At 34.0% G+C, this 7779-nt stretch overlaps 1 long non-coding RNA gene across 1 annotated transcript; it reads left to right on the top strand.

Annotated features, from left to right (window-relative positions):
• Window positions 1-3047: 3047 nt before the first annotated feature.
• On the top strand, window positions 3048-6174 carry LOC107821816 (uncharacterized). The gene is made up of 2 exons (XR_012707094.1): window positions 3048-3329; window positions 4374-6174. It is a non-coding gene; the product is annotated as an uncharacterized LOC107821816 (long non-coding RNA).
• Window positions 6175-7779: the final 1605 nt, after the last annotated feature.

Raw genomic sequence — 7779 nt, forward strand, 5'->3', positions numbered from 1 at the left:
CAAATATTTCATATTAATAATATTTAATTTTAAAAAAAATCAATCTTCAAATAATGCACAGAATAAAAGAAAACAAGTTTCAACTAAACAGGTAAAACAATTAGCAGGAAAAGATCAAACAACTTTAAAATATAAACATTAAATCAATGATGAAGAGTATAACAGAATAAAATAATTTAATTAATGTGCAACAATGACCTACACAATTTAAAAAAATTATTCTTTCATATTTAGCCAGTGTACACACTCGTCACCTCATGTACACTTCAATACCAATCCTAGGGGAGATTTTCCCCACACAAGGTTAAACAAGTCACTTGCCTCGACGTGCTCCAATTTAACCAAGTAGTATGCATTTTCCTCGATTTTCCGGCACCGATCGACTCGAATCTAGTCATAATTAATTCGATACAGTCAACAAAAATTAAAGGAATCAATTTCATAAGCAAATGCTAAATTTTTCAATAAAATCCGAAATTGACTCAAAAGGCGCCCGTGGGGCCCATGTTTCGGATTCCGGCGAAAGTTACGAAATATGAATGCCCATTCAACCATGAGTCCAACCATACCATTTTTACTATAATCCGACATCAACTTGACCTCCAAATCTAAAATTCTCATTTTGAAATCCCTAGGCCCAAATCCTCTAATTTCACCTCAAAAACATGTAATCTATTCGAAATATTCAATGATAATCCAATATAATTGACTAACAATGATCACATGTGACTTACCTCAAGATTCCCCATGATTTCTCCCTCACAAATTGCCTCACCCGCATTTGGAAATGTCAAAAATGACAATTTCTCGGACCCTTCTGTTTTGTACACTGCCCAGTGCTTTTGCCCCTGCGGCCATATTTTTCGCACCTGCGGTCCCGCTTCTGCAGTGAAACACTGCATATGTGAAAATTACTCAGCCCAGTTACCTCCGCTTTTGCGAGCCTTGGATCGCATCTGCGCCTTCACAGGTGCGGGAAATTCCATCGCACCTGCGTGCCTATCCGCACCTGTGCCTTTCCGCTCACATCTGCGCAAGCGCTTCTGCGCAACATGAGCCGCATCTGCGGCATCGCACCTGCAGCCAATTTCTCGCAGGTGCGATTACACCAGAAGAATAAAGTTTTACCATATTTCATCTAAGTCCGAATTTGGTCCGTTAACTATCTGAAACTCACCCGAGATGCTCGGGACCTTTACCTCAATACACCAACATGTCCTAAAACATTATACGAACTTGCTCACACGATCACATTGCCCAAATAATACCTAAAACTATGAATCGGACACTAAATCAAAGGAAATTTTCAAGAAAACTTTAAAACATATATTTTCATAACCGGATGTCTGAATCACGTCAAATCAACTTCGTTTCTCACCAAATTCGGTAGACAAGTCATAAATATTATAATGGACCTATACCGGACTCCGAAACCAAAATACAGAAACGGTGTCAATAAATCCAACATCAGTAAATTCTGAAAAATCATTAAGCTTTCAAACTTTTAATGTTTCATCAAAATTCTATATCTCGGGCTAGGGACCTCGGAATTTAATTCCGGGCATACGTCGAGGTCCCAAATCACGATACGGACCTACCCGAACTGTCAAAATACGGATCCGAGTCTATTTTCCCAAAATATTGACCAATGTCAACTCTATTGAATTTTAAAGTTCTAATTCACATTTTAATCTAGTTACAGACTGCGCACGCAAGTCGAGGAATAATAAATAGTGCTTTTCGAGGTCTTAGAATATATAATTTATTATTAAATTTAAAAATAATATTTTGGGTCATCACAACCTAGTAGAGTCTTAATTATGGGTGTGTTGCGCGCCACATTTAAAATTGAGAGGCTATAGGGCATTTAGGAAATGTTACCCTTATTTTGTTTTCAGATCATGCCATAGAGCTGAGTCGTAAGAAGTCAGTATGAAGCTTTCGCCAGATATTGTGTGCACCAGAGGTGCAGGTATTACAGTAGAGCTTTAAGGTGTAATTTTCACCTATGTTGAAGGGAGATTATGAAAGAAACAGAAGATACGATGCGAGATTGAAAAGTATGTAAGGTAAAGGCGAAGAAGATACGAGATACTCACGTACAAAAGGTTGTGAATAGTCGAGATTTCAGATATAGTTTGGATTTCAATTTAGTTTATAAAGGAGACCCTAGTGAGGAATTTTGTAAATCTCTAAGAGTTAACATTCGAGGACGAATATTTTAAAGGGGGGAAGGATATTACATCCCGTACTTTAATATTAGGATGAGTCGTAGTAATCCATATGAGCTTGAAGGGATTAAGACCATTCATGAGATTATAGAGGATTTGTGACTATGTTATTGTAAGACCCCGTAAGTTAAACAACCTTGATACTGTTATATACATTTGATATGGTATTTTGAGTGGAATATTTTTGCAAAAAAAAAAAATGTTTGAAAAATATGATTTTATATAGTTATTAATATTACTACTTTCGAACATGCTTTAAATTATACACATAATATGAGAAAGTTCGTGAAATTTTCTTTATTGTAAAGATAGAAATTATATTTTCACAAGAAAAGAAGGATTATCTTTTTACCATTTTAAGAATTAAGCATACAAAATTTTTACTCTTTATACGAGATTAGGAAAATTAGAAGTTGAAAAAATATATGTATTTTTACATCGATGTTTTAATAAAATAATAGTGTATGTATTGATTTTATATGGTACCACATGACTATGATAGTAAAGTATATGAGATGTGTTAAAAGTGAGTAGTATTTTAAGTAATTTGGGATAATTCTAATTATGTGAATAATTATATAATTAATAATTTTAGTGAGAGATTAATTAAAAGATTAGATAAAGCCTACAAGGACTAACGTGGCACCCTCCCCCCTCCAAAATAATTTGCGACTAATATGTGACATTTATGCCACATGTCCCAATATTTCAAAATGGTGGCAAGTGAGGTGGACCCCACTATCCACTCATTCACTTTTTGTATGGATATATGTAAGAAATTTCTATTATATAGAAAAGCCATGATTGGTCGACTAAGGATAGAATTATCATTTTATTTTTCATACACTACCACATAATCCTAGAACCGTCCACACTTTCATCTCCTTTCCTAACTCTCTCACTTTCCCTTCATCTTCTCGGCTTGGGGTTTTACCACAATTTTTTCTTAAATCTTCTTCCACTTTTTTCAGTTCATCCTCCTCTCTTTCAATCTTCTGTTCATTACTTTTTTTTAAGGGATTTCTTCCTATTTTATCAGTTTCTTGCTTGAAGTATTTACATTTATGGGTCTTCTACTTTGGGTGTTACAACGTTCAGGTTAGTGTGTCAGCTATTTTTTTTTTCAATTTTTCTTCTATTTTATTTCATTTTTTTGTCTGCTATTATCCGTTGTTATTGTTGTTATTTATTTTGGATTTTCTCTTCTGTTGTTCTGCATTTTTGTCTTCATATGCAATCTGTATCAATATAATACTTCTGCTTTAATTTGTGGTCTAAACGATTGGTTAAATCTTCAGTTAAATTTGATTTAAGTTTTTTTTTTCATTTAGTTTTCTTGCTTTTTCTTTTTGCCTCTTCTTGGTAGAAGAACACTTCTAATAGAACTGGGTTTAATATGGGGTATGCGGGTGCTGCTACCTGAAACCTAAGTTAGTTTTAATTGGGTTTTGTTACATTTTTAGGTAACACTTTTTGTGCCACAAGTGTTTGATGAATTTATTGAAAGAAATTACTTCTACATTGAACTTCTAGATTCTCCCTTTTTGAAGCTTGAGTTTTGATAGATTATGGCTATACAGTTTGTGCGTTCAAAAGCAATGTAATCTGTTTGACAGACAACTTTCTATCCTTATGGTCTCTCCATCTCGAGGAGTTAATCACTTAAAATATACATCGCATCTTCTTTCACCGAAATAGGACAATCCATAAGAACTTTATATCTCTGCCACAAAATCCAGTCGTATCTCAAAAAATTGAATATAGCCTATTAGTCTATCTTTCTTTCCTTTTTGTTATAATGGTGGTGATAACAACTTCTCATTTCTCCCATTTTTTTCTATTTATTTAGATGAACCGACAAAGATAATGTATTTTTCACGTGTTGTGGGAAGATTTTACATTGATTAATAATTATAGGAAGATCACCTACCGCATTGCTTTGTCGTCATTTGGTATTTTCAAATTTAATAACTACCGAAGCAGAACAAGAATTAGAAAATTGTTAATTTTGTGTTAAACTTAAAACACATAACCTCTCCAACCATCATAATTCATCTAACTTATTATATAAATGAGTATGATTGCAATCGCTTACTATCATTTCTCCTTTATCTATCTTCTTTTCAATTTCTTACCTTGCAGAGAATGTTCAAGTTTTGTTCTCACTTTGAATTTATCTTATTGAAACAAGTTTGTACTCAAAAGATAGAAATATATTTACTTGCCATGGTCATGGAAGACTCAATGCTCCTCCTCCATCACTCTCAGAAAGGTTATGAATTATCTATATTGGTACACTTTCTTCTCCACGTATTATGTTTATTTTTATGACGGTAATTCTAAATCTCTGCACGTTGTTTGTTGGGCGTGCTTGCTTTTGTGCTTTAATTTAAAGTTAAACTCTTTCTAAATAAAGAAGTATGACATTCTTTTTGGAACTGATTAAAAAGAAATATAACACATAAATTGGGACAGAGAAATTATGTTTTATTTGTGAATTACACCACAATTACTCTATACCACACTGCACTATTTCCATGAGATACTTTTGTTCTATGAGTTTATGCACTAAGATTGAGTACAAACAAAGAAAGGATGGTTTAGCATGATTAATGTGGAGTTATTTAATAACTGTTATATGGTATAACTTGTTATTTTCTTTGTTCATAAAACACATCTTGATGCCAAGGACAAACCAAAAAATTGAGAAAGAAAAATTTATTACCTGGACTGAGTCCGTTTCAAACATCTTGTGCTCTTGCGTATAGAATAACACAAAAGAGTTATTGATGTTACTTGGTTAATCAAGCATTCAAATTCCATGTTGATTAACTTCTAATCGGAAGTGTCAGGATTAAGCATTATTTTGCGATGACTATATCTTGAGGACATTTTTTATTTGATTACATCTTCTATGGTATTTTGTGAAATCTTAATTGTTTTTATTAGTTGATTTTGTTATAGACTGATTATTCATTAAAGATAAGTTTAAGGAAGTCATCCGTTTAAAGAAGTCTGATGACTAAGGTATAAATTGGGTCATGAGCAACACCAACTTGATGAGTAAATAAAATAAGTTTATTGCCAAGCACATAATAATGTTGAGATGATATAAAAAAATGCCATGTCAGTCCATATTTTATTCTTTTAGTGGTGATAGGAATTGTATCAATGAATCTACGTCACAACTGTATATTTTAATAGACTTTTTAGACATTTGCTAATCATGTGATTGGGCTTACTTCTTTCTTTTGTTTGAGGGTAAGTAAAATTGTAGACAATCTTTTCTGGAGATTGTTTGCATTAAATTTTCAGTATATTTATATAGTTGTTAGCATTAGCTTATTAAAAAAATAAGAATTAGCATTTCTTCGATTGTAGTAACGACGTCTTTGCTTTTAAATACATTATTATTATTATTATTCCATCTTTTCTAAAGGAGCGTGACTAAGACACTTATAGTACTCTAGAGTAATTTAGTTGCACAGATACTTGGCTTGTGTCTATGTTCTCTCTTTCTAGCTTATTTTTGTATCATGATATATTTCAAATTCTTGGTGTGGGACTTGTAGTAGTAAATATTTTCTATTAAGAATATTTAATATCTTATTCTTGTCTCAGAATAGGAACAAGCTCTCATGAAGAATACAAAGTAGTGGATGTTTTTAGCAAGGTGCAAATACTTGCAATACTCTATATGACTCGTAATTAGACTATGTAATTTCTATTGTTCATAGGTGGTATAGCACTGATAGCAACATAATACGTCTGGTTAATCATGTGGTATAGAATGATAGGTAGGAAATGAACAAGTAGTCATATGCTTGGATTTGATTTTGTAAATGATTTTAAAAGAAAAGCACAACAAAATACAATATTTTGCTCGGTTCTACACATGCCGGGCCCCTGGGGAGGTAAATATGAATTTCTACGTCTCTCACTATTTACTGAGAATGGAACTGTTCTTTTTGTTGGTGATATGGTTATTCTAAATTATTTATTGCTATTTATAATTGCAATCAAGTATAAATATGCGTTCATACACAGTTAAAATTATATCACAACTCAAATTATTAGACTCTCGATCAAAATTATAGACTCAAATTATTGATCTCTTGTATAATTATTGGGCCCGTGCTATGCACGGGAAATACTCATCTAGTATATATTACAAGCAAGATTAGAAACGACCATTGTTTGATGGATACATTTTATGACATACATATATATACTTTTAGCAAGAAAATACATTTGTTTGAGATTAGAAACGGTCCTGGAGAGATTTGAGCTACAAAGGCAGATATATCTCCCTGCATTAGAATAAACCGTGAACGTAGATGTGTATTTCCATATCGGTTTTCTCAAGATTGAGGAGATTGTTCGCATATACAAGTAGGAAGTTGACATCAAAGGTATTTTAAGGCTATCCCTTCTTTCCTTTTTGGCATGATCCAAGTAACGATACGTAAACGAAATGTTATTTCATAAGTGTTTCTACTCTTAACAGTTAAGGATGTCTACGCTATTCATTCCTGTAAAATTATATTCAAGCATGTCTAAGTATGTTTCTATCTCCCTATTGACGTATTTGATAAAGATGTTAATGTTCATAATGGTATTATATGCATCATCATTTACCACCGAGCTACGGCCGGTTGGGAAGTTATCCATTTACCACCGAGCTACGGTCGGTCGGACAGTCATGCATTTACCACCGAGCTACGGCCGATTGGACAGTTATATATTTACCATCGAGCTACGGCCGGTCGGGCAGTCATGCATTTACCACCGCGCTACGGCCAGTCGGGCAGTTACCACTGATCATTTGGGTAGCCATGCATCATACGATATGGATAATAGAAATAGTCTCAAAGAGAAGCATTATATATGTAAGTATAATAAGTATTCATATACGGTGGCACTTCAGAGATTCAGGTTGATTCTTATGTCTTTAATTAATGTTGACTTATGGACATGTTTCAGTTCTGCCTTACACACACAGTACATTATTCGTACTGACATCTTTTTGTTGGGGACGCTGCATTCATGACTACAGGTATAGATAATCAGTTTGACAAGCCCTCATAGTAGACGAGGTCAGCATTCATCGAAGGATCGGTAAGACTCTACCTCCTTTGGAGTGCAACCGAGTCTATAAGTCATCGTGTCAGAGTTTTGCTACCAACATATGGGTAGGCCGGTACCCTGTCCCATTTGATGTCAAATAATCTTAGAGTCTTTGTAGACAGAGGTTCATTTTGTACAGTATGTCAGAGGCCTTGACGGCCCATATGTATTCATGTTTTAAGCAAGATTGTTCATTAATACAGTATTTTTCCACTTACAGTTGTACATTATGAGTGGTGGCCATGTGGGCCCATGATAGTTACAAAAGGAATGAGTTCAGTTAACTCGACCTATGTATGTTCTAGGTTTGGTCGAACGATCATGAGTTACAGAGTGGTTTGCTTAGGCCAGCACAACACCGGGTGTCAACCACGCCTCCCAGGTTTGGGGCGTGACATAAAAATATCTAAATTGTACACTG

Source organism: Nicotiana tabacum, unplaced genomic scaffold (genome assembly GCF_000715075.1).
Source record: "Nicotiana tabacum cultivar K326 unplaced genomic scaffold, ASM71507v2 Un00032, whole genome shotgun sequence".
Classification (NCBI taxonomy): Eukaryota; Viridiplantae; Streptophyta; class Magnoliopsida; order Solanales; family Solanaceae; genus Nicotiana; species Nicotiana tabacum.